This window comes from Arachis ipaensis, chromosome B3, assembly GCF_059453495.1.
Source record: "Arachis ipaensis isolate K30076 ecotype BB chromosome B3, ASM5945349v1, whole genome shotgun sequence".
NCBI lineage: Eukaryota > Viridiplantae > Streptophyta > Magnoliopsida > Fabales > Fabaceae > Arachis > Arachis ipaensis.
In genome coordinates this window covers 89010464-89037793 of record NC_142438.1, presented here as the reverse complement: position 1 = coordinate 89037793, position 27330 = coordinate 89010464, and the positions used below count along the sequence as shown (strand labels likewise).

Here is a 27330-nt window from a genome sequence, read left to right as displayed (position 1 = left end):
ATGATCATGTAATGAAGACACAAATATAGATAAGCACTTGACATAGAGAAAACGAAAAAATAGAGAAAGAACAAGGAATGAATCCACCTTAGTGATGGTGGCGTTTCCTTCTTGAGGAACCAATGATGTCCTTGAGCTCTTCTATGTCTCTTCCTTGTCTTTGTTGCTCCTCCCTCATTGCTTTTTGATCTTCTCTAATTTCATGAAGGATGATGGAGTGCTCTTGATGTTCCACCCTTAATTGTCCCATGTTGGAACTTAATTCTCCTAGGGAGGTGTTGATTTGCTCCCAATAGTTTTGTGGAGGAAGGTGCATCCCTTGAGGTATCTCAGGGATTTCTTGATGGTGAGCTTCTTCATGTGCCTGTTGAGATCCATGAATGTGCTCTCTTGTTTGCTCCATGCTTTTCTTAGTGATGGGCTTGTGAGATGAATCTTTCCATCTCCCATGGCTCAGAGGTGGAAGCATTTGTCTTCCCTTTCTTCTTTCTTGAGGTGCCATTAATGGTTATGGAAAAACAAAAAAAGCTATGCTTTTACCACACCAAACTTAGAAAGTTGCTTGCCCTCGAGCAAAAGAAGAAAGAATAGAAGAAGAAGAAGAAGATATGTAGGAGATGGAGGGATGTGTGTATTCGGCCATATGGGTGGGATTGGGTGGGTGTATGGATGTGAGTGGTAAAGTGGTGATAGGGAAGAGAGATTGAGGTGATTGGTGAAGAGTTTTGGGGAAGAGTGTTTATGGGATTGTGTGAAAGAGGGGTGAGAAGAAGTGAGTGGATGTAGGTGGGGATCCTGTAGGGTCCACAGATCCTGAGGTGATCCTATGGGGTCCACAGATCCTGAGGTGTTCAAGGATTTACAACCTTGCACCAAATTAGGCATGCAAAATGCCCTTGCACACAACTCTGGGTGTTCAGCGCCAGATTGGTGCTTGTTCTGGGCGTTAAACGCCCATTTGTTGCCCATTTCTGGCGTTGAACGCCAGAACCATGCTTGTTCTGGGCGTTCAGCGCCAGCTCTTCTCCAGGGTGCAATTATGGCGTTCAAACGCCCAGATGCTGCCCATTTTGGGCGTTCAGCGCCAGAACCATGCTCTGTTCTGGCGTTGAACGCCAGCCAGATGCTTCTTACTGGCGTTTAAACGCCAGTGAGCTCCTCCTCCAGGGTGTGATTTTTCTTCTGCTGTTTTTGATTCCGTTTTCAATTTTTATATTTATTTTGTGACTCCACATGATCATGAACCTACAAAGACATATAACTAATAAAAATATAATTAAATAAAAATTGGGTTGCCTCCCAACAAGCGCTTTTTTAATGTCAATAGCTTGACAGTGGGCTCTCATGGAGCCTCACAGATGTTCAGAGCATTGTTGAGACTTCCCAACACCAAACTTAGAGTTTGGTTGTGGCCTCCCAACACCAAACTTAGAGTTTGACTGTGGGGGCTTTGGTTGACTCTACAGTGAGAGAAGCTTTTTATGCTTCCTCTCCATGGGTACAGAGAGAGATCCTTGAGTTTTAAACACAAGGTTGTCCTCATTTAATTGAAGGATCAATTCTCCTCTGTCCACATCAATCACAGCTCTTGCTGTGGCTAGGAAGGGTCTTCCAAGAATGATGGATTCATCCTCATCCTTCCCAGTATCCAGGATTATGAAATCAGCAGGGATGTAAAGGTCTTTAACCTTTACTAACATGTCCTCTACTTGTCCATAAGCTATTTTCATGGATTTGTCTGCCATTTCTAATGAGAAATTGGCTTCCTGTACCTCAAGGGTTCTCAGTTTCTCCATTACAGAGAGTGGCAAGAGGTTTATTCCTGACCTAAAGTCACACAGAGCCTTCTCAAAGGTCATGGTGCCTATGGTACAAGGTATTACGAACTTTCCAGGATCCTGTTTCTTCTGAGGCAATCTCAGTTGATCCAGATCATTTAGTTCATTGGTGAACAAGGGAGGTTCATCTTCCCAAGTCTCAATACCAAATAATTTGGCATTCAGCTTCATGATTGCACCAAGGTACTTGGTAACTTGCTCTTTAGTAACATCCTCATTCTCTTCAGAAGAGGAATACTCATCAGAGCTCATGAATGGCATAAGGAGGTTTAATGGAATCTCTATGGTCTCTAGATGAGCCTCAGATTTCTTTAGTTCCTCAGAGGGAAGCTCCTTATTGATCACTGGACGTCCCAGGAGGTCTTCCTCCTTGGGATTCACGTCCTCTCCTTCCCTTACAGGTTCGGCCATGGTGATCAATTCAATGGCCTTGCACTCTCCTTTTGGATTTTCTTCTGTATTGCTTGGGAGAGTACTAGGAGGGATTTCAGTGATCCTTTTACTCAGCTGGCCCACTTGTGCCTCCAAATTTCTAATTGAGGACCTTGTTTCATTCATGAAACTTACAGTGGCCTTAGATAGATCAGAGACTAAGTTTGCTAAATTAGAGGTATTTTGTTCAGAGTTCTCTGTCTGTTGTTGAGTGGATGATGGAAAAGGTTTACTATTGTTAAACCTATTTCTTCCACCATTATTAAAGCCTTGTTGAGGCTTTTGTTGATCCTTCCATGAGAGATTTGGGTGATTTCTCCATGAGGGGTTATAGGTATTTCCATAAGGTTCACCTATGTAATTCACCTCTGCTATTGCAGGGTTTTCAGGATCATAAGCTTCTTCTTCAGAAGTTGCCTCTTGAGTACTGTTGGATGCAGCTTGCATTCCATTCAGACTCTGAGAAATCATATTGACTTGCTGTGTCAATATTTTATTTTGAGCCAATATGGCATTCAGAGTATCAATTTCAAGAACTCCCTTCTTCTGAGGCGTCCCATTACTCAAAGGATTCCTCTCAGAAGTGTACATGAACTGGTTATTAGCAACCATGTCAATGAGTTCTTGAGCTTTTGCAGGCGTTTTCTTTAGGTGAATGGATCCACCTACAGAAGTATCCAATGACATCTTAGCTAATTCAGAAAAACCATCATAGAATATATCCAGGATGGTCCATTCTGAAAGCATGTCAGAAGGACACTTTTTGGTCAGTTCCTTGTATCTCTCCCAAGCTTCATAGAGGGATTCACCTTCATTCTGTCTGAAGGTTTGGACATCCACTCTAAGCTTACTAAGCTTTTGAGGAGGAAAGAACTTGGCTAAGAAAGCCTTGACCAGCTTATCCCAAGAGTTCAGGCTATCCTTAGGTTGAGAGTCCAACCATACTCTAGCTCTGTCTCTTACAGCAAAAGGGAAAAGCATGAGCATGTAGACTTCAGGATCTACTCCATTAGTCTTAACAGTATCACATATCTGCAAGAATTCAGTTAAGAACTGAAAAGGATCTTCAGATGGAAGTCCATGAAACTTGCAGTTCTACTGCATCAGAGAAACTAATTGAGGTTTCAGCTCAAAATTGTTTGCTCCAATGACAGGGATGGAGATGCTTCTTCCATGTAAATTGGAATTAGGTGCAGTAAAGTCACCAAACATTCTCCTTGCATTATTATTATTTTCGGCTGCCATCTCCTCTTCCTGTTCGAAAATTTCTGAAAGGTTGTCTCTGGACTGTTGTATTTTAGCTTCTCTTAGTTTCCTTTTCAGAGTCCTTTCAGGTTCTGGAACTGCTTCAACAAGAATATTCTTGTCTTTGCTCCTGCTCATATGAAAAAGAGGGACAGAAAAATAATAATAATAATAGGGATCCTTTTTACCACAGTTAGAGGTCCCTGTGTGAATAGAAGAAAAGAAGAAGAGAAAATCTGAACTCAAAGAGAGAGAGGGGGTTCAGATTTTTGAAAATAATTTTTGAAAAAGAGTTAGTGGTTTTCGAAAATAGTTTTTTGAAAAAGGTTAGTAATTTTTGAAATTTTAAAATCAAAAGTTAAAATAATTAGTTAATTAAAAAGAAATTTTGAAAAAGAGGGAAGATATTTTCAAAATTTAGAGAGAGAGAGTTAGTTAGGTAGTTTTGAAAAAGATAAGAAACAAACAAAAAGTTAGTTAGTTAGTTGAAACAAATTTGAAAATCAATTTTGAAAAGATAAGAAGATAAGAAGTTAGAAAAGATATTTTGAAATCAGATTTTTGAAAAAGATAAGATAAGAAGATATTTTTGAAAAGATATGATTGAAATTAGTTTTGAAAAAGATTTGATTTTTAAAATCACAATTAATGACTTGATTCACAAGAAATCACAAAATATGATTCTAGAACTTAAAGTTTGAATCTTTCTTAACAAGTAAGTAACAAACTTGAAATTTTTTAATCAAAACATTAATTGATGATGTTATTTTCGAAAATTAGGAGATAAAGATAAGAAAAAGATTTTTGAAAAATATTTTTAAAATTTTCGAAAATAACTAAGAAAAATGAAAAAGATTTGATTTTTGAAAAAGATTTTTAAAAGATAAGATTTTTAAATTGAAAATTTGATTTGACTCATAAGAAACAACTAGATTTTAAAATTTTTTTGAAAAAGTCAAATCTAATTTTCAAAATTTTAAGAGAGAAAAAGGGGAAGATATTTTTTTAATTTTTGAAATTTTTAATGATGAGAGAGAAAAACATGCAAAATGATGCAATGCATGAAAGTTATGGATCAAAGCAAGAAATGCATGCACGAATGCTATGAATGTCAAGATGAACACTAAGAACACTTTGAATGTCATGATGAACATCAAGACTTATTTTTAAAAATTTTTATATGCAAAGAAAACATGCAAGACACCAAACTTAGAAATCTTTCATGTTTAGACTCTATGGATGCAAAAATGCACATGAAAAACAAGAAAAGATGCAAAACAAGAAAACATCAAGATCAAACAAGAAGACTTACCAAGAACAACTTGAAGATCATGAAGAACACCATGAATGCATGAATTTTTCGAAAAATGCAAGATGAACATGCAATTGACACCAAACTTTCAACTTGACTCAAGACTCAAACAAGAAACATAAAATAATTTTTTGATTTTTATGATTTTATGAAATTTTTTTGTATTTTCTTTTAATTTTTTTTTCGAAAATCATTTTGAAAAAGAAAAATAAGGATTCCAAAATTTTTTATATGAATTCCAGGAATCTTATGCTCTTTAGTCTAAAGCTCCAATCAAAGGGTCAGGCATGGCTTAATAGCCAGCCAAGCTTTAGTATGTAACTCAGACATGACACGCCTGACATTCCCTACCCAGAAGGATTAGACATGGCTTTACAGCCAGCCAGACTTCAACATGCTTCATGAAACACTAGAATTCATTCTTAAAAATTCTGAAGAAAAATATATTTTTTTGAAATCATTTTTATTTTAAAATTTTTTTTTCGAAAACAAAGGAGAAAATTTTTGAAAGATTTTTGAAAAATTTTTTGAAAACTTTTTGAAAAGAAAACGAAAGGAAAGTTACCCAATCTGAGCAACAAGATGAACCGTCAGTTGTCCAAACTCGAACAATCCCCGGCAACGGCGCCAAAAACTTGGTGCACGAAATTGTGATCTCAGGCAACGACGCCAGAAACTCTGTACGCACGTCTTAATAAATCATTTTTCATTCACAACTTCGATACAACTAACCAGCAAGTGCACTAGGTCGTCCAAGTAATAAACCTTACGTGAGTAAGGGTTGATCCCACGGAGGTTGTCGGTATGAAGCAAACTATGGTCATCTTGTAAATCTCAGTCAGGCGGATATAAAATAGCTATGGAGTTTTCGAAAATAAATAATAAAATAAGGATAGAAACACTTATGTATATCATTGGTGAGAATTTCAGATAAGTGTATAGAGATGCCTTTCATTCCTCTGAACCTCTGCTTTCCTGCTGTCTTCATCCAATCAGTCTTACTCCTTTCCATGGCTGGCTGTATGTAAGGACATCACCGTTGACAATGGCTACTTTTAATCCTCTCCGGAAAATGGTTCGATGCGCTGTCACTGCATGGCTAATCGTCTGGAGGCATCACCCTTGCCAATGGTTGCATCCTATCCTCTTGTGAAAATGGTCCAAATGCACTATCACAGCACGGCTAATCATCTGAGGTTCTCGATCATGCTGGAATAGGATTTACCCTCCTTTTGCGTCTGTCACTACGCCCAGCACTCGCGAGTTTGAAGTTCGTCACAGTCATTCAATCCCAGAGTCCTACTCGGAATACCACAAACAAGGTTTAGACTTTCCGGACTCTCATGAATGCCGCCATCAATCTAGCTTATACCACGAAGATTATGATTAAGAGATCCAAGAGATACTCATTCAATCTAAGGTAGAACGGAAGTGGTTGTCAGGCACGCGTTCATAGGGAATGATGATGATTGTCACATTCATCACATTCAGGTTGAAGTGCGAATGAATATCTTACAAGTGGAATAAGTTGAATTGAATAGAAAAACAGTAGTACTTTGCATTAATCTTTGAGGAACAGCAGAGCTCCACACCTTAATCTATGGAGTGTAGAAACTCTACTGTTGAAAATACATAAGTGAAAGGTTCAGGCATGGCCGAATGGCCAGCCCCCAAAATGTGATCAAAGATGATCCGAAGATCATAAGATGTCCAATACAATAGTAAAAAGTCCTATTTATACTAAACTAGTTACTAGGGTTTACAAAAGTAAGTAATTGATGCATAAATCCACTTCTGGGGCCCACTTGGTGTGTGCTTGGGCTGAGCTTGAATGTTACACATGCAGAGGCTCTTTCTGGAGTTGAACGCCAGGTTGTAACGTATTTCTGGCGTTCAACTCTGGTTTGTGACTTGTTTCTGGCGCTTAACTCCAGACAGCAGCATAGAACTGGCGTTCAACACCCTTTTACGTCATCTAAACTCGGCCAAAGCATAGACTATTATACATTGCTGGAAATCCCTGGATGTCTACTTTCCAACGCAATTGGAATCGCACCATTTTGAGTTCTGTAGCTCCAGAAAAGCCACTCTGAGTGCAGGGAGGTCAGAATCCAACAGCATCAGCAGTCCTTCTTCAACCTCTGAATCTGATTTTTGCTCAAGTCCCTCAATTTCAGCCAGAAAATACCTGAAATCACAGAAAAACACACAAACTCATAGTAAAGTCTAGAAATGTGAATTTAACATAAAAACTAATGAAAATATCCCTAAAAGTAACTAGATTCTACTAAAAACATACTAAAAACAATGCCAAAAAGCGTATAAATTGTCTGCTCATCAAGCCACTATAGCAAATTATATATCACTTCAAAGCCCCAGATATTAGCTTTCCAACGCAACTGGAACCGAGTCATTTGGATCTCTGTAGCTCAAGTTATGACCGTTTGAGTGCGAAGAGGTCAGGCTGGACAACTTAGCAATTTCTTCAACTTCTTGTATTCCTTCCATTTTTGTATGCTTCCTTTCCATTCTCTAAGCTATTCCTGCCTTATAAATCCTGAAATCACTTAACACACATATCAAGGCATCGAATGGTATAAAGAAAGAATTAATATTTGGTGATTTAAAGGCCCAGGAAGCATGTTTTCAATCATAGCACAAAATCAGGAAAGAAAACGTAAAACATGCGAATTGTATGAATAAGTGTGTAAAGAGTTGATAAAAATCACTCAATTGTGCACAAGATAAACCATGAAATAGTAGTTTATCAACCTCCCCACACTTAAACATTAGCATGTCCTCATGCTAAACTCAGGAGAAGCTATAAGGGAGTGAAGAGGAATGGTAGATGTATGAAATGCAACCTATCTATATGAATGCAACTACATGCTAAGATGTTTCTATCTACTTGGTTAAAAGTAAATAAGCTCTTCAAGACAAACATAAATCAGATTTTACTAATTCAAATTATACAATAAAAGACAAGTAAACTTATAAGAAGATAGCTCATGAAAGCAGGGAACATAGAATTAAGCATTGAACCCTCACTGGTAGTGTATATGTACTCTAATCACTAGTGTATAGGGTAATTCACTCTACTCTTCTCTAATCATACTTTCTAAACTTTGTTCTTCATCTAACCAATCAACAAGTATTTAATGTACCAATGCAAACATCATGAGGTCTTTTCAAGGTTGTAATGGGGATAAGGTAAGGGTGAGGGTATATATATGGCTAAGTGAGCTATAAATTGAATCTTTAATTAACCTAAGCTTTCACCTAACATACATATACTCTATATAATTCTAATTCATGCCTAGCTACCCAAAATTTCTACTTTTGCATCACATACTCATGTATCAACTTTTCTTTAATTTTATCACATATGCATTTATTTTTCATTAACTTAATATTGGGGTAATTTTGTCCCCTTATTTATTTACTTATTTATTGAATATTTTTTTTTGGATTTTTTTAATTTTTTTTAATTTTTAATTTTTTAAATAGAAAAATAAACATAACTTATCAATGCACATGGATTTTTAATTTTTCTAGTCTCACATGAGTAGGTACCCAAATTCTCAATATTTTATCAAAGTAAAAACATAACACATTCCCTTATTAACCCATGTTCCTACAGTTTCCCCACACTTAATTGTTACACAATCTCTATCTTAAGCTAACCAAAGAATCAATTGGGATATTTAATTGTTTTTCTGCTTAAGGCTAATGATGTGGTTATAGAACAGAATAAATGGGGATAAAAAGGTTCAAGGTGGCTAACAAGGGTGATGTAGAAGGTAGGCTTATTTGGGATAAGTGAACTAATAACAAATAATGGCCTCAATCATATACAAGCATTTAAATACACTAAATAGTGGACATATAGAATGGAACAAAGCAAAGATTGCAATCATAGGGAAGAAAACACACAAGAATAAAAATTTATGGTTAAATAATGTAACCATATAAATAAGTTCAAAATCTCACTGGTTGTGTATTCTTAGCTTTTTAAACTATGTTCCAAATACAACTTCAAACAAGTTTTAACATAAAAATTTTTTCAATTTAAATTAGTGAAATACTATAAAAATTTATTGAAAAAGAAAATATTACTTCAACCAAGTAGTAACTAAATACATAAAATCAAGAAAACATGTAATCAAATATGCAAATGCAACAATGAACTAATAAAGAAAATAAGACATTGGTGTTGAGAAGGAAATAACTAACCCACGGAAGTCGGTATCGACCTCTCCACACTTAAAGATTACACCGTCCTCGGTGCATGCTGAGATGTACAAGTGGACGGGTTGCTACAACTGATGCTTTTCTCTAGAGATTGTGCAGATGGACTTGTCTGTTGCCCAATATAGAAGTTTCTCTTTCCCTTTCTCGGTGGCCAACCTGAAAGAAGAGGAAAAAGTAATTCAGAAATAAAGATAAGAAAATAAATAAAGTCTGGGTGGGTTAATGCCAAATAATGAGGGTCTCAATTACATGGTAGCTACAACATGCAAGAGGAAAGACAGTAGAAACAAACGGCATATCAATAGTGCAAAAATTGCAACAAAGGGGAAGAGAGTGTGGGTAATGCAAGATAGTATAAGCTCATGTCAATGCAAAAGGAATACAGGTATCCGAAAAGATTAACATTGACTTAAATAATATTACCCAACAGTGGAAAACAAGTCACTAAGCACCAAAATAATACCAGAAAAGATGTAACAGTTGAATAAGAAAATTTAACACCATTGGAAAAATAATAGACCTAGAAAAGAAAATAAAAATATGCGCAAAATTAAAATGCAATGGATGAAAGTACGCAAATAAATTAAATAAAATAGAATGGAAGTGAAGAGGGATGAGAGGTTAAAGAGATGAAGAAGAAGTAAGTAAGAAAGAAAGAAAAAAGAAGAAAAGATAGAAGAAATTAGGTTTAGAAAAGAAAAGAAAAGATAATTGGCGCTGATCTGGATAAGTTGTGCGACACAGGCGACGCGGACGCGTAGGTCACGCAATCGCGTGGTGTGTGATATTTTCCAGGTGACGCGGATGCGTGGGTCACGCGATCGCATGACCTGATTTGTGCTATTGGCGCGAGTGCAGCCGTGCATTCGCACAACTCTCTGTTTTATATGCATTTTGCCAAAATCTGGGTGACGCATGCGCGTGGGTGACGCGATCGCGTGAATGGCCATATTTTGAAAAATGATGCGGATGCGTGGGGCACGCGGTCGCGTGATAGGGCTGGTGCTTCCAGCATCATTCCAGCCCAGCTCCATCATAACTGTCTGCCATACACCTATTTACGTCGATTTTGCAGGGCCACGCGTTCGCGTGGTTGACGCGGACGCGTGGGGAGGCTATTTCGCAAACGACGCGGTCATATTTGTGCCTAAGGCACGCCTCCAGCCACGCTTTCGCGTGACTTTCTGTTCAATTCTCTTTTCTTCAGAATGTACCTATGACGTGGACGCATCAGCGACGCTGACGCGTCGCGTGCTTCCCCTCTTTTTTTTATGCAATATGCAGATGCAAATGCAGAATGCAGGTGAATATGCAGAAATTATGAATGAACACGAATAAAAATAAAATAAAATAAAACTAAGAACAAAAAGGAAAGAATATACCATGGTGGGTTGTCTCCCACCTAGCACTTTTAGTTAAAGTCCTTAAGTTGGACATTTGGGGAGTCCTTTGTTATGGTGGCTTGTACTTGAACTCATCTAGAAATCTCCACCAATTTTTGTGATTCCAATGGCCTCCGAAATCCCAAACTAGGCACAAAAATCCTTCAAGCAGGTTAAAGCAAGTGACAAGGCCCCAAGAGTGTTGATTTCTAGACTGAATTCTGGGGTCCCAAACCTTACCTTTGCACCCGTCTTCTTGTTGACCATCTTTGTTCCAACCGGGTGGTAAGCAATCTGAATTCTCACTCAGGCATCCAAACAGCTTCCTAGACCCATTCAATTTAGTATTCTTCCAACCTTGATAACTCAGCCGTGATGGCTTTGGAGAAGAGGTCTTCAACAACTTTGGCAGGGTGATTTCCAGCTCCATTCCCTTGGGCTCTTCTTTGACAATTTCCACCTCTTTGCAAGCTTCTTCAATATCAACCTCTTCCTCTTGGTAGCTTTTTTCCAATTCAATCTCTTCTTCATTGTTCACCAAGGGCATGGGAGGTTGTGCTTCTTCTTCTTTAATTTTCATGTCAAGTCCAATGGGAGAGGATTCAATTGTAGATAAGAATTAATCAATGATTGAATCCATCTCTTGATCAACCTCTTCAAAGTCTTCAACCATGATATGCATTGGAGGTTGTACACCCTCTTCAACATCAATTTCAATCATCCTTGAAGGAGGCTCTATAACTTGACTTTCCCATGGAGGTTCAGCATCTCCTATGTCTTCAACCAATTCTTCTTCTTTGATAATTTCAGCTTCCTCCACTTGTTCCAGTACAAAATCATGCTCCTTAGTGTCCATTGGAGTTTCTAGTATCTCCTTCATGCTGCGTTCTTCAGTAGATTCTCCACATGAAGCCATGGGGATTCCTTGAGTGTCTGAACGTCGGAAAGGTAATCGATTTATCACATGATTTAATTGGTGAAGTGTGGCATGAAATTTTTCAAATGTTTCCTTGAGTTGCTCCCTTGATTCTTGGGGTGATGGATATGGACATGGTGCATTGGGAAGTGGTGGTTCTTGGGAGTAATTGGGTTGGAATTGGGGTGGATAAGGGTTAGGTCATATGGAGGTAAATGGTGGTAGTTGGCTTGTGAGTGTGGTGGTTCAAAGCTGTGTTGAGGAGGTAGTTCATAGGCATATGATGGGGCTTGTCGGTAATTACAAGGGGGTCCACCATAACTGTTGTTTTGGTATGCATCACAGAATGGTTGTTGGTTATAGCACACTGGAGGGGGTTGTTGCCAAGAGGGTTGATCAAATCCTTGTGGCTCCTCCCATCTTTGATTGCTTTGACCTTGATGCATGTTCCTATTATAGATTCCATTCCTTACAACAACATTGGAACCAAACTCAAAAAGACGGGGGTGAGAACTCATAGTAACTAATAAAAATTAAAAACAAAAATAAATAAACAAGAAAAGAAAAATAAAATAAAATAAAATAAAATAAATAAGAGAAAAGGTTTGAAAAAGATTTGATTTTAAGATTAGAAAAGATAAGATAAGTTAGATAAGAGAAGATAAGTTTTTAAATTAAAAGGTTTTGAAATTTAATTTTTTGAATTTGAAAATTAAATTTTGAATTTTAAATTTTGAAATTTGAATTTTGAAAAAGTCAACAATATAAGATAAAGATTTGAAAAAGATTTAAATTTTGAAAAGGTTTGATTTTTAAAATTTTAAATTTAAATTTTGAATTTTGAATTTTGAATTTTGGAATTTAAATATTGAAATTTGAAATTTGATTTTGAAATAAGATAAGATAAGATTTTGAAAAAAAAGATATGATTTTTGAAAAAAAATTTGAATTTTGAAATTTGAAACTAAGATAAGATAAGATAAAAAATTTTAAAATAAAAATATGAAATTTTTTTTTAATTTTTGAAAAAAATCAATTAAAATAAAGATAAAAAATATTTTTGAATTTAATGAGGAAAGAGAAAAACAATAAAATGACACCAAACTTAAAATTTTTAGATCAAAACGAAGAAAATAACCAAGAATAACTTGAAGGTCAAGATGAACACGAAGAACAACTTGAAGATCAAGAAAGAACAAGGAACATTATTTTCGAAAATTTTAATAACTAAATAAAAATCAATAACCTCTTAATTTACGAAAAAGCAAAAATAAAAACAAAAATAAAAACAAATAAACAAGCAAAAAGCAAATATTTACAATAACCAATAATAAGGCACACGTTTGCAATTCCCCGGCAACGGCGCCATTTTGAAGAACAAAACTCTCGCGCGATCTAGAATTTTCACAAATAAATTCCCGTTGTAAGTATAGCTTCTAGACCGACAAGAATTCCTTTCTTACAAAAGTTTGGTTGTCACAAGTAACAAAACCCAATAAAATTTATAACCGAAGTATTGAAACCTCGGGTCATCTTCTCAAGGGATTACAGGAAGGTATGATTTATTATTGGTTATGTAAAAAGATATGTTTTAGGGTTTTTTTTAAATAAGGAACAAGTAAATTAAATGACAAGAAAAATAAACTAATAATTAGAAAAATCTCTTGGCAACGTATGAGAAATTGAGGTCCTATCCTAGTTATCCTTATCAATTGTGATGAGAATTGGATTTTGCTCCCACCTTGTTATCCTCTAACTATGAAGGTAAGTCAAGTGGATGAATCAATTTGATTCCTCTGGTCCTAGTCAATTCCTATGGAAAGACTAGAGTTATTGGAATACAAATCAACTAGCAAAGATAACAATCATCAATCACAAGGAGTTTGATAACTCAAGTGTCTCCAATTACTTAACCAAAGAAAAAAGAAAAAAAATCTACTTGAATAAAAATGCCTTCAAATGGGAAGCAACAGTAACATAAATAAAAGAAAGAAATCTTAATTCTGAAATACCTCAAATTATATTAAATAGAACATTCAAATCTTAACATGGAAAAGTTCATAAGCCAATTTAGGAATATTAACAAGTAAAAGCATTGGAATAAATAAAAGTAGAAAATAAATTAAAGGAACTTTGAACCTGTGATTGTAGAAGCAATCCTAAAATAAGAGAAATCCTAATCCTAAATCCTAAGAGAGAGGAGAGAACATCTCTCTCTCTAAAACTACATCTAAAACCTAAAATTATGTGAATATGAAATTTGTATGAATTTTCCAATGATGAATGGATACATTTCCCCACTTTATAGCCTCTAATCTGTGTTTTCTGGGCCGAGAACTGGGTCAGAAACAGCCCAGAAATTGCTGGGGGCGAAATCTGCCACGCTGATTTTCATCACTACAACGCATACGCGTAGAGCACGCGTTTGCATCACCTAGCTCTATGGCCACTATGAGAAATTATATATCATTTCAAAGCCCCATACGTTAGCTTTCCAATGCAACTAGAACCGCGTCATTTGGACCTCTGTAGCTCAAGTTATGACCGTTTGAGTGCGAAGAGGTCAGGCTGGACAGTTTAGCAATTTCTTCAACTTCTTGTATTCCTTCCATTTTTGTATGCTTTCTTTCCATCCTCTAAGCCATTCATGCCTTATAAATCCTGAAATCAATTAATACACATATCAAGGCATCGAATGGTATAAAGAGAGAATTAATATTTGGTGATTTAAAGGCCCAGGAAGCATGTTTTCAATCATAGCAGAAAATCAGGAAAGAAAACGTAAAACATGCAAATTGTATGAATACGTGTGTAAAGAGTTGATAAAAACCACTCAATTGAGCACAAGATAAACCATGAAATAGTGGTTTATCAGTCACCCCCCAAAATCGTGATCATAGGCCCCTTTTAGGTCACCCTTTTTTGAAAAACCGTGACGATAGTCTCTTTTTGGTCACTGTAAAAAACCGTGACCATAGACCCCTTTAGGGCACCCCTAAAACTGTGACTATAGACCTTTTAGGCCACCCCCAAAAACCGTGACCATAGATCCCTTTAGGCCATCCCCCAAAACCGTAACTATAGACCCTTTTAGGCCACTCCCAAAACCGTGACCATAGATCCCTTTAGTTCACCCCCCCAAAACCGTGACCATAGACCCTTTTAGGTCACCCTTTTTTACCATAGACCCTTTTAGGCTACCTCCAAAATCGTGACCATAGATCCTTTTAGGCCACCCCTCAAAACCATGACCATAGACCCTTTTAGGTCACCCTTTTTTGAAAAATCGTGACCATAGACCCTTTTTGGTCACTGTAAAAAACCGTGACCAAAGACTCCTTTAGGTCACCCCTCAAAACCGTGATCATAGACCCTTTTAGGCCACTCTTTTTTTAAAAAACCGTGAGCATAGGTACTCTATGATCACCCTTTCCAAAAAAACCGTGACCATAGCTTTTTTTTTTTGTCACCCTAAAAAACCGTGACCATAGAGGGTCTATGGTTATGGTTTTTTACCGTGACCAAAAAAACCGTGGCCATAGACCCAAAATATTGTAGTGTATTTTAATACTCATATCAACCAAACCTCATTCATTATTAACACTACATTCATTCATCAAATATTCCATCCTTCACCAATCATAAGTCTTTACCATCAAAACCACATTGTTTCTCATTAAAAATCGTAACCCATAATTTAATCATCCAAACAAATTTCATATCTCAATAACACATCACAACATATCATTACCACCCAAAATTATCAACACTTACCAAATTACAGCTTTCGGCCCAATTTTCATTCAACAACCATTAACCAACCAAATTCACACATTCAATCATCATTCAACACAATATTCAATCAACAATTCACTTTCCTATTTCATTGACAATAATTCAACCTCAACAACATAACATACCACAACTCAGCATATGTCACCCAACCTCAAAACATACCAAAACACATAATTCATTTCAATTAAGGCCTCTAGCCACAATTTCACTCAGAATCATCAATTAACCATCATAAGCATTTTCACTAAACCAATATCAAACACATTAATTTTTCCAATTCATCACTAACCTAGGGTCATCTAGCCTAGGTTTTCACATAACGTTATATAATATTTACCCAAAATCAAGACCCTACCTTCGTTGATGACAATTTTCATATCCTTTGAATCTCCTCTCTAATCATACCCAAGCTTTAATCAACGCAACCAAACCTCACTCGATCCTCCTCCAATCAAGTGGTGCACCCAAATTCTCACCAAAACTATCAAGCAACTATACTCAATCTAATTAAACAATTCTTCAAACTTTCAAGCTAGAATTTTTGCATATAATTGGAGAAAATCAAAAGAAAAGAGTTTTCTTACCTTATATCACATAACCTTGGGTCAAAATCTTGCTAGACTCGATACTAAGCTTCCCTTATATATCAAAATCACAAATTTTTAACACCTTAAATCCCAAACTCGAAATAGAGATAAATAGAGAAATAGGATAAGGTTTTTGGGATTACTCACCACAAAAGTTAGATAGAATCGAAAAGGATGATGATGTGATCGCGTGGCCACAAATGGATCTTCGATCGGAGCTCTGGATTGAGAGAAAAGTGGAATTGAAGAAGGGAATGAATAGTAAGTTAGGTTTTCTCTTCTCTTCTTTCTATGTCTCGAGCTCTCCTCTCTCTCTTTGTGAAATTGGTGATTTTTGTGAAATAGGAGGAGAGGGTGAGTCACGCCCTTACCCTTTAAGTGAGGGCAATTTCGTAGTTTTTGTCATCGGGCCCATCTAGGGCCAAAATCTTTAAGATAAGTGTTTTGGTTCGTATCCTAATTATTTTTTATCAATCTTACTTTTTTATTTTTCTTATACACAGTACCAGACAGACTTAAGCTTATACTGTTAATTATAATGTTAGTACATATTTTCTGCAATTAATAATATTTTCGCACTCCAATTAATTTTCTAATTAAATTTTATCAATAATTTTTCAAATTATAAAATTTAAATCGTTTAACTCCTTTTATTCACTTTTAATTTATTAATTAATTATTATTTATCTGGATTTTACAAGTGGCATAAATCGCCATCATCTAAATCATCATTTCATCCTTCATGAGCATTGATAAGCAAAAAATTAGTGTTGAGAGTAAAATATTAATTGTCATATTATCATTATAGTTTCTTTGAACGTGAAATTCCACGGGATATAATTCAATGGTTCCAGGACGTTTGGACCATTAAATGGTCCAATAATAAAACATGTTTTTCTTAGTTTTTAATCATTATTAATTAGTCCTTATTTAATTATAGCTACAATTTAATTCTTTATATATTATTTAATTATTAAATATACCTTCTATTTTATAAATTATTATTTTATTATTCATCTATTATGTTTATTAAGCATTAGAAACAAAAACAACAACAAAATAGATCTTTCATTAATCATGACCTTCATAAATATTTTGGCAATGTAAATCAACGAGTATTTTTGTCCTTGATCCGTTACATCTATAAACGCTAGAAAAATCGTGTTTCTTGGAAATTCAATCGATTAGACGTACAACACAATCAATTGAATATCGCAAATTTTTTCAAAATTCAATTGATGGGAAATGTAACACAATCGATTGAATTTCGCACGGCAATATGGGTTTTCTTAAAATTCAATCGATTGGATATATAAAAGGCTTTAATCACGTATAAATTTTAATCGATTGTATTATCATACCAATGGATTGAATATGAAAATACCCTTGTTGCTTTGCGATATTCAATCGATTGTGTAATAATTTCAATCGATTAAATTTTGAGAAAACCCATATTGCCGTGCGAAATTCAATCGATTGAATTTTGAAGAAACGTGTGATATTCAATCGATTGTGTTGTACGTCCAATCGATTTTTTTTGGCTAAACAGAAAAGAAAGAAAAAAAATAGAGACAAAACTAAATTAATTGGCTAGGTTCATATCTAAATCTATTACATGTTGAAGCTCACTCCGAGGTTGACTCCAATTAGAGTGAATGTCTACACAAGAAGCAGCTGCTTTAGCCATACAATCTGCAACACTATTTCCATTCCTCTGAATTAAAAGAATAGAGACTCTCCAATTCCAATTCATAACCTCCTGTATATGCTTTGTCAAATCCCATTCCGGAATATCCTTACCAAGCATTCTTTGGTTTACCAAGAAAAGAGCTTCTAAACAGTATGATTCACAAATAACCTCACTAAATCCACTATCCCAAGCTAGAAGTAAACCTCTCCAAATCGCATACAATTCAGCAAAAAGAACACTGCACACTTCGACTTTCCTAATGCAACCTTTCAACCAACATCCAGCAGAATTGTGAATGATACAACCAAAACCAGCATAGCCAAAATGAGCAAAACAACTAGCATCACAATTCAATTTAACAGAATTAACTGGTGGTGGAACCCAATGCAAACAAAGCGAAGGAGGAAATAAAGATTGATGCATAGCAAAAATAGTGTGGAACTCCCTTACTGAACTATGAATCAAACTCACAATTTTACTAGCACTCCAAGAGTCATCTGTATTAAATAAATCATTATTCCTGCTTCTCCAAATCCACCAGATGGTCGAAAAGAAAAGAAAAATATCTCCACTCCTTGCACCTCTGTATAGCCAATCACGTAAATCCGAGTTATCTGAATACATGCCTAAAAGGTTCCAGACCTCCATGGCACTAGAGGACTCCCGAAGACAATGAAGAATGAATTCAAAACCATTCTGACATCAATGACAAGTGCTAGATAAAGCTAAGTCACGACCTAAACAAAACTCTGCCGTAGGAATAGCGTCATGAAGACTGAGCCAAATTAAGAACTTTTACTTCTCAGGAATATGCAGTCGCCATACCCACAACCAATTATCACGCTCATTCCAGTCAAACTTTCTTTTGACTAGCCAACTGTATCCACTCCTAGCTGAGTAGAGTTTAGAAGATGCCACACCCTACGACCAAACCAAACTCTCTCCAGCATTTAAATCCGAATTATAAGCATTCAAACGCTATTTGACATCTTAGAAAATATCATGGAGATTCTATTGACCATCTTTCCAAATATCTCTAATAGTTAAATCAGAGTCAGATATATGTATAAAAGGGATATCTTGAGCAATTGGGTCCTCAATACTCCAATTGTCAAACCAAAAAGATTGATCAAATGACCCAACACACTAAGAGAAGGCATCCTTAAGAGCACCAAAAGCCTTTGAGATACTCTTCCAAACATGAGAAGCGTTGCAAGGGACAGGGCCATCTAAAACTTTCTCATTCCTCAGATACTTCGTCCTCAATAGAGCAATCCAAGGCTTGTCCTGATAATGAACAAGTTGCCAAACTAATTTACCAAGTAAAGATATATTAACACATGCATGATCTCTAACACCCAGGCCACCAAATTTCTTTGGAGTGACCCAGTCCTCCAATTAATAAGAGAAAGACCTCTGCCACTGTCTCATCATAAAAGATAATTTATCGCAAACCCAATTTGGAAAAAAAGATACATGCATATGATAGACAGGACTGGATACTGCAACAGAATTGATCAGGCAAAGTCTCCTTGCTTTATTTAGAAGCTTTTCTTTTCAATTAGCTAATCTTTCCCTCACCTTTTCAATCACCGAATGAAAAGAAACGCTACTTGTATGAGAATGATTAAGTTTAACTCCAAGATATCTTCCTAAGTCCAAATCAAAACTTATTGAAGAAACACTAGTAAAAACATCTCTTCTATGAGCAGTCACATTTTTAGAACAAAAAGCTTTATACTTTTCAAGATTTACTTTCATGTCAGATACCTTGCAAAAAATGTTAAGAGAATGCATGACCATTTGGACTTGACTCTTTGTAGCCTGACAGAAAAGTAAGAGATCATTTGCAAACTTCAAATGAGAAAATTTCGAGCCACCCCTAGTGAGAGAAACTGGTTTCCACACATCCTCGACCACCTTATGAGATATATAGCATGCAAGTCTTTCCATACAAAGCACAAATAAGTAAGGAGACATTGGATCACCCTGTCTAAGCCCCCTTCTAGGAGCAAAACTATCCAATCTATTCCCATTCCACATAATAGAAAGAGATGATGCACGGACACAATTCATAATCAAATTAACAATGATGATAGAAAAATCAAAAGCAATGAGAGTACTCTCCAAAAACCTCCAATCCACCCTATCATAAGCCTTTTCAAGATCAATTTTAAAAGCAAGAGTACCTTTCTTGGATTTCGTGTGCTTCATGAAATTCAAAATTTCTTGAGCCACAATAATATTATCAGGAGCACCACGACCCAGAATAAAACCTCCTCGTAAAGGACTAATACTATCTGGAAGAAAGGGCCAAAGTCGATTAGTCAATACTTTGGTGATAATTTTATAAACAACATGACACAAGCTAATAGGCCTGAAATCCTTCATAAAGGTAGGGTTATCAATTTTAGGAATAAGCACAATAAGAGTTTTCATGATGCTAGGATTTAAGTACTCTCCTAAAAAAGTGCTCCGGACAATATTCCAAATCTCAGTGCCTACTATCTCCTAATATTCTTTAAAAAAATAAGCTTCAAAGCCATCTGGACCAGGAGCCTTAAAAGGGCTCATACTGAATACTGCTGACTTAACTTCTGCAAAAGAGACAAGGTCAATTAACTTAGCACAAGCCTCGGTACTTAGAGTGAGCATCGGAACATCGCTTAAACAATCAACCTCAACCTCTTTCGTTGTACTAAAGAGATTCTTGTAAAAAGAGATGGCTTCCTCCTGGAGAATATTTGTATTAGTAGACCAAGACGCATCTCTAACATACAATCCATGTACTCTATTATGGTTTCTATGCACCAAAGTTTGAAGATAAAATAATTTAGTGTTTCTATCCCCATACTTGACCCACTACTCTCTAGATTTTAGGTACCAAAAAAGTTTCTCTTGCAATAAAAGCCTATTGTAATCTTCCCTCGGTTCAGCTTCTTTAATTCTCAAAGACAACACATCGGTAATCTCCAAACGCCATTGAATCTGATCAATATGATATTCCAGCTTAATTAGGTAATCTGATCAATCGGTAAGTTTAGTAAGGTACATCTAATCGATTGAATTATCAAGAGACACGATTTTCCTGGTATTTACAGATGTAACGGATCAAGGACAAAAAAAATCTCATTAATTCGCATTGCCAAAATATTTATGAAGGTTATGGTTAACAGAAGATTTATTTCATTGTTATTTTTGTTTCTAATGATTAATAAGCATGATAGATGAATAAAAAAATAATAATTTATAAAATAGAAGGTAGATTTAATAATTAAATAATATATAAAAGATTAAGTTGTAGTTAAAATTAAATAAAAATTATTTAGTAATCATTAAAAGACTTAAAAATATATTTTATTATTAGATCATTTAATAATCCAAACATTATGGTACCTTCAAATCCGACCACAATCAAAATTGAAAAGGACAATGGTTGTTTAAATTTTTTAAAAAGTTAAAGCATGAATTTGGGCCCGCATAATATCTACAAAAAGGTGCATATAGATTGATCATGAAAACTAAAAAAAAAAACTCGATAGCAAGAAAAAAATAAAAAAAATAAAGAATGAAATTAAAAATGAAACTTAGGGCAATTAAAGCGAACAAAGATAAATTACCCAAAAAAAAAAAAGCGAACAAAGATAAGCAAAAGTAAACTAAACTTGTATTAGGAGTACTTTCTGGGATGATCTAGTATTGTTACTTTATCAAATCCGATTATACACCGTCGGCCAAACTGTAAATCTGGTCACCAAATTATCAATTTAAATTGGGTCATCATTTAAATTGGTTAAATAATTAATTCAATCAAATTCAATAAAATTAGTCAAAATTAGATAAATTAATCCGGTCAAATCTAATTAAATTAGACAAAGTTGTTAATTGTTATACATGATATTTTTTTTATTAAATATACTTCGTGAATAAAATTAAATTATATTCACAAATTTAAAAAAAATTAATAATTATAATATATTTTTTATTTCTATGATTATGATATTTATTTTTTTATAAATATTTAAAAAATATAATAAATATAAACTAATTAAGAAGTTTTTAAAATTTAAAAATAATAAGTAATTTAATACAAAATAAATTTATTATAAAAATAAAAAAAATAAAAATTAAATTTTGTATAATTATTTAATTATGACTAAATTAATTGGTTCAACTCCTAATTATCAATTGAACTAATAATTTAATGATTCAATAATATGATATTAATTGATTCTAATAATTATAAAATAGAGTAAATTATCCTAATAAATCATACAAAATATTGTGATAGTAATTATTTTAGTTATTAACTATTTTAATATAGTCCCTGACCAGCTAAAAAGTAATTGTTTCCTATTTTATATACCTACATAACTATACTTTGTACCTCTTATTTTTCTCTCTTCCAATTTTTACTCATTTTATTTTATTCTAATTTTTTTACATAAAATCTCTCTTATCTTGTTTTTTTAAGTTATAGTGTTCATATCTTTTTCATATGGTTTTGATTTGTTTTTTTTTTTTATGTTTAAGGGAAAAAAAACATTCACATCTTTGTTTTAAGTTACTACTTGTTCTTTTTAGGAGTTACTACATGTAAACACATTTTGAAGAATTATAAACTGTGATAGACCCAAAAAAAAATATTTTCACTCATAAATATTTTAAATGCTAACAAAATTATTTATAACTATAAAAGTTGAGTTATATGTGATAAAAATACCCTATTCTTAAAATTTTATTAATCTTTTTAAAAAAATAATTAAAATCTCTAAATTATTCATATATCTTTTACCCTCAACTTCACACCACCATCGTCTTTTTTTTTTTAATTCCAAATTTTTGTGACCTTCCATTACCACTCTCTTAATCACTTGCAACACCATTACTACCACCACGAAAGGACCCTGAACTAAGTGTGTTCTTCACACCAAAAATTTTATATGTTGGAAAAATAATGCTAATATATTTTGCAAAAAAAAAAATTTTATCTCAAGTTTTTTCGCGTAGGAGAAACGGAACAGATTCAGTTCTTATAAAAAAAACTTTTTTTCCTTTTCAAAATTTTCTCATTTTCAAAACACTCGCCACACGCCAAGGTCATGAAATACACACTCAAAATTTGAGAATTTGAACCTATGGATGGACAGACCAATTTTTGTGCTACTTCATTGGAATTCCTTTTTGATTTTGCACGCTACCTCTTCGGATCCAACATGCAATTCAAGACTTTAACCACAACATACCTGACGAACTTAATAATGGTACTACACAATCAGAGAATTGAAGGAGATTTCAGTTCCAGATGTGTTAGGATATCACCCATGTCTTATCCTTGTGTAGATTTTTTAGACTCACTCTAAAAAGTAGGTTGGAGCTCCAAAAGGGTTTTGTTGTTGATAGTGATGCTAGTGGTGATGGTAAAGTTGACGATAGTGGTAATAGTAGTGTTGCATGTGGTGATAGAAGGTTATAAAAATTTGAAATTTGAAAAAAAAAAAAGATGGTGGTGTGAGAGATTGAGTATAAAAGATAAGAATAATTTGAAAATTTTGATTAATTGTTTAACAAAAGTCAACAAAACATTAAAAGTTAGATACATTTGTCAAGAAAAACTCATTTTATATGAATATAAGTTTAGTTACGTTTTCTTTTTAGATAATTTTATTTTTAAATATTTGTGGATCGAAATAATATTTTTTTATACATTTTTCAATAACATTATAGAATACATTTCTAGCCACATTCTGATTGTTGACAAATTTACCCAATAAAAAATAAAAAAAAACTTTGTGCTTATAAAAAAATGAATTTTGATTGACAAAATTATTCGAATCTTAAAAATCATTCAAAGTTTTTAAGCTAGCCTTCAATTCTAACTTTTCCTGTCTAATCCTTTCTACTGCCACTACCCAAATCCTTCTTCATCCAACTCTCATTCTAACTATCACCGCTACCACCATTAGGGGTGGCAAGCGAGAAGCCCGCTCCACCCCGTCTCGTCCCACCTAATGAGGCGGTCCTAAAATCCCACCCTGCCCTGTTTAATTGTGGGCTGGCGGGTTAAGCCCACCAAATCTTCTCTTTTTTTTATTATTAACTATTAAATAATATATATAATTTTACAATTATTTTAATAAATTTATCATTTCTAAAAGTATAAAAAAATTATAATTTTTATATTCACAAACATTAAAATCTTTGTAATTATAAATATCTAATAAACATAATTATAAACTAAGTTTTCATTCAAAACATATTGTCTCCAAAGCAAAATAAACATAATCCAAAACATTCAATTTTCATCTTCATTCCCTTGGAAGTTAAGTTGGGGGAAGTTGAATTTCGGCAAAAATATTGCAAAAATACTCCCTTGCCAAAAACACTAATCCCGACGGGGAAGCCCGCCCGCCAAAACCTGTGGTTTAAACGATGGGGTTAGGTGGGCTTTTGCTATTTGGCTGTCCCAATTTTCTAGCTCGACCCGCCTTTTTTGGCGGGTTACGCAGGCCGGATGATGAGTCCATATTTTCCGATATGTTTTAGCTCAATTTGCATGGATTTCATCATATAAACCCACATTTATTCACCTAAATAGCATGCTTTTGTGTTTTCTCTCTAGATTGTGCCTAAATGTGAAAACATGCATTTTTGAGATTAAATTAGTGATTTTAATCCCACTTTTATGCCATTTGATGCCATGACATGTTTGTTGAGTGATTTTAGGTCCTAGAGGCAAGATTGGCAAAGCAAAAGTGGAAGGAAGCATGTACAAAGGGAGAAAACATGAAGAAAACAAGGAGGAAGCACACAGCCATGCGTGCGTGTGCACAAGGATGCGTGCGTACGCACGAAAAGGAAATCAGCATGCGTGTGTGCGCACAACCACATGTGCGTACGCACAAGTGGAAATTCGGCGAAGTGTGCGGACGGACACATCTGTGCGTCCGCACAAGTACTAGCGTATGCATCTATTAAAAAGTCACGTGCTGCGCGGTTTTGGGGGTCTCTAGGCCCATTTCTGAAGTGCTAAAGGCTGGTTTGAGAGGCTATATTAAGGGCATATCAACACATAACAAAGGAGAGCCATCTTAGAATAGGAAAAACACATAGTAGGAGTAGGAGTAGTGTAGATTAGAAAATTCTCTCTTAGGGTTCTTAGTTAGGTTTGGAGCATTTTATACTTCAAGTTTTGATTTGGAATTATAGCAATTTTATTGTAAGTATTTCTTTAATTCTCTCTTTTATTATACCACTTGTTCTATACTTGCTTTTATTTTCATCTCTTTTGTCTATATTTACATAGTCTTGCAATTTTGGATTCCTAGTTGTTTAATTTGATGTTTGATGGCTTTTATATGTTTGTTTGAGTTGCCTTTATTGATTTTGAGCATTTGTGGTTCATAGCTTTCCTTAATTTTCCAATTTTGCCATATTTTATGTCTATGCCCTCTATGTGTTTGATGAAATGCCAATTTTGATTATGGGGTAATTTCCACCCCTTGGCTTGGGAAAAATGAGTGTATGGATTACTAGAGCCATAATGTCCAACATTTAGTGGTAATTCTTGGGTTGTTAATTGTTCTTATTCCCACTAATGCTAATTTGTTGCTAAGGTAATTAGCAAGCAAGCTAGGATTTGTGGGTTAAGAACATTTATGCTCATTTAACTTACTCTCCGATGTGAGGGTTGACTTAGTGAGATTAATCCATCATAATTATCATAGTTATGGTTATGGCAAGGAAGGAATTCTATAACTTATCCCAAGTCAAGGTTTCATTTATGTTTTAAACCACTTTTCCATCACTTTATAGTTTTACTTGTCCATATTACATACATAGTTCTTTTGTTCTTTTATTACTTTATTAATTGCAATTTTGGATTGTTCTTTTATCTCTTTATTTGATTGTTTGCTTCCTAATCATTGAAAACCCCATTTGTTCTTGCAACCAAAGTTGTGCACTTGTTGGCATTAGTTCCTAGGGAGAACGACTCGGGGGTCTAATACTCTCGGTTTATATTTGCTTTGAATTGTGACAATCTTTAGAATGATAATTTGATTGATGATCAATTGTTGGGTTTGGACTATACTTGCAACGTCAATCCTATTTTTAGTGCGAAAATCCAAACATATACAACTCGGTCCTTGTCAAATTTTGGTGCCGTTGCCGGGGAACTAGCACCATGAGTGCTATATTTTGGTTGTTGTAAATATGTGAATAGTGTGAATAGATACTTTTTGGGTTGTTTTCTTGTTTTTGCTATTAATTGGAATTTTGTTTCTTTTGTTACTTGATTTTTTTTGAAGTAAAAGAAGCTCAACACCAGAGTGGAGCGAATGAAACAGACAACCAAAAAAACTTAAACCAACACCTATTGTAACCACCTGGTGACTATCTAGACTAGTAACTTATCTCACTTGTCATCTCCGGCATTGCCATCAACAACAAATGGGATCCTTACACCTCCACTCCTTGTAGTTGCATAGAGACATGTTGAAGATTTCCTTAGCACCTACTCCGGTATTCTGAAACAACCTCCTATTCCTTTCCAACCAGACGTTCCAAACAACTGCGAAGAAGCTGACGAACCACTTCTTGTGCTCCTCCTTCCTCATTGTAGCACCTGTCCAACTTTGGAAGTGTTCCTTTAACGTACCGGGACAGGACCATTGTCTCCCAAATTCACATAGCCAAGCACACCACACCTGCCAAGTAAATTTACAACCAAGAAACAAGTGGTGAATATATTCTACATCCCTATTACATAATACACACAAATTATCATTGATCAACAATTCCCAGTCGACACAGACTTTCCTTTGTGTTCACCCTGCCTATCAAGACAAACCAGGCAAGCAGCTCTACTCTTGGAGGGACCAATCATTTTCAAATAGTTTTAGTGAATCTATAGCTTGTTACATCATCCGGAAGCGTTTCTTCCTGTAGCACCTACACAAAAGAGTTAGTAGAAAAAACACCTTGCCTGTCAAACTTCCAAACAACTCTATTCTCTTTGTCAGAGGTTAGTTTGACCGGTCTCAAAGTCTCATGTAATTGATTCACAAGTTCCAACTCCCATTGGAATAATTCTCGCCTCCATTGGAAGTTCCATATCCACTCTAACCCGTCCCAGAACCCACAAACCCCTATGAGAGAGCCTTTTTGATTTGAAACCGAGAAGAGCCTTGAAAATCTATCCTTAAGAGGATCACAACTTAGCCAGTTATCTTCCCAAAAACGAGTTCTTCGGCCATCGCCAATCTCCATGGACAAGCCAGTTATCATTTTTTCTCTTATATGTTGCTCCTTGATCTGTATTTGGCAGATATCCTTCCATGGACCCCCTCTAGTAGGTAGAACCTGGGTGGACAGAAGCTCATGAGAGGATAGATTGTTACATGAGCATATCACCTTCTTCCACAACGGACACTCCTCCTTAGCAAATCACCACCACCACTTGAACAAGAGTGCTGTGCTACTGATGAGCGGATAATTTATACGCTTTTTGACATTGTTTTTAGTAGGATCTAGTTACTTTTAGGGATGTTTTTATTAGTTTTTATGTTAAATTCACATTTCTGGACTTTACTATGAGTTTGTGTGTTTTTCTGTGATTTCAGGTATTTTCTGACTGAAATTGAGGGACTTGAGCAGAAATCAGATTCAGAGGTTGAAAAAGGACTGCTTATGCTGTTGGATTCTGACCTCCCTGCACTCAAAGTGGATTTTCTGGAGCTACAGAACTCTAAATGGCGCGCTTCCAATTGCGTTGGAAAGTAGACATCCAGGGCTTTCCAGAAATATATAATAGTCCATACTTTGGCCAAGAATTAATGACGTAAACTGGCGTTCAACGCCAGCCTTCTGCCCAAATCTGGC

At 35.0% G+C, this 27330-nt stretch overlaps 1 non-coding gene across 1 annotated transcript; it reads left to right on the top strand.

Annotated features, from left to right (window-relative positions):
* The first annotated feature begins 3011 nt into the window (after positions 1-3011).
* LOC148571511 (small nucleolar RNA R71) lies at positions 3012-3119 on the top strand. The gene has a single exon (XR_015880349.1). It is a non-coding gene; the product is annotated as a small nucleolar RNA R71 (small nucleolar RNA).
* The last annotated feature ends 24211 nt before the right edge of the window (positions 3120-27330 follow it).